We start from the raw sequence: 1,457 nt of genomic DNA, 5'->3' as shown, positions 1-1,457 counted from the left end.
AGCCACGCTGGCTGGGCTCCTCGACACTTTTTTATTTTTATTTATTTATTTATTTATTTATTTATTTATTTATTTTAATTAAATCTTTATTGTTCAGATTATTACATTAGTTACTCTTTTTTCCCACCATAACTCCCCTCCACCCAGTTCCCACCCCACCCACCGCCCTCACTCCCCACCCACTGTCCTAATCCATAGGTGCACGATTATTGTCCAATCTCTTCCCTCACCCCCCACATCCCCCCCCCACAAGAATAGTCAGTCCATTCCCATTCTATGTCCCTGATTCTATTACAATCACCAGTTCATACTGTTCTGTTCATCAGATTATTTATTCACTTGATTTTTAGATTCACTTGTTGATAGATGTGTATTTGTTGTTCATAATTTGTATCTTTACCTTTTTCTTCTTCTTCCTCTTCTTAAAGAATACCTTTCAGCATTTCATATAATACTGGTTTGGTGGTGATAAACTCCTTTAGCTTTTTCTTATCTGTGAAGCTCTTTATCTGGCCTTCACTTCTGAATGATAGCTTTGCTGGATAAAGTAGTCTTGGTTGTAGGTTCTTGCTATTCATCACTTTGAATATTTCTTGCCACTCTCTTCTGGCCTGCAAAGTTTCTGTTGAGAAATCAGCTGACAGTCGTATGGGTACTCCCTTGTAGGTAACTGATTTTCTTTCTCTTGCTGCTTTTAGGATTCTCTCTTTGTCTTTTGCTCTTGGCATTTTAATTATGGTGTGTCTTGGTGTGGTCCTCTTTGGATTCCTTTTGTTTGGGGTTCTATGCGCTTCCTGGACTTTTAAGTCTATTTCTTTCACCAGGTAGGGAAAGTTTTCTGTCATTATTTCTTCAAATAGGTTTTCAATATCTTGCTCTCTCTCTTCTTCTGGCACCCCTATAATTCAGATGTTGGTACGCTTGAAGCTGTCCCAGAGGCTCCTTACACTATCTTCGTATTTTTGGATTCTTATTTCATTTTGCTTTTCCGGTTGGGTGTATTTTGCTTCTTCGTATTTCAAATCTTTGACTTGATTCTTGCGATTCTCTGGTCTGCTGTTGGGAGTCTGTATAATATTCTTTATTTCAGTCAGTGTATGCTTAATTTCTAGTTGGTTCTTTATCACAACATCGAGGGTTTCACCAGTCTTCTTGAAGATCTCACTACATTTATCGGCGGTCTCACCAGTCTTCTTGAAGATCTCACTACATTTATTGGCGGCTTCTAGACAGTTCTTTAAAGACCTTAAAAGTGTGGTTTTGAACTCTATATCCAGCAGTTTGCTTTCCTCCAATTCTGTCGTTTGTGTCCTGTTTTTTTGTCTCGGCATTTTTTATGCTTCGCTGTGTCGATAGAGTGCCTTTCTGTGCCAAGTGTCCCAATTACCTGAGGTAGACACTCTTGGTGCACCCCCCTTGTGGGCTTTGTGCACAGTCTTGTTGTAATTAAGCCTCGA

General features: G+C 39.3%; 1 protein-coding gene across 1 annotated transcript in view; it reads right to left on the bottom strand.

The window, feature by feature from the left end:
- The window catches only part of AK5 (adenylate kinase 5), a 188,041-nt gene that overhangs the window by 18,469 nt on the left and 168,115 nt on the right, over positions 1-1,457 (bottom strand). The window lies entirely within an intron of this gene.

Source organism: Myotis lucifugus, unplaced genomic scaffold, assembly GCF_000147115.1.
Source record: "Myotis lucifugus unplaced genomic scaffold, Myoluc2.0 scaffold_25, whole genome shotgun sequence".
Lineage (NCBI taxonomy): Eukaryota > Metazoa > Chordata > Mammalia > Chiroptera > Vespertilionidae > Myotis > Myotis lucifugus.
Note: the sequence above shows the minus strand (reverse complement) of the source record. Positions and strands in the feature narration are given on the sequence as shown.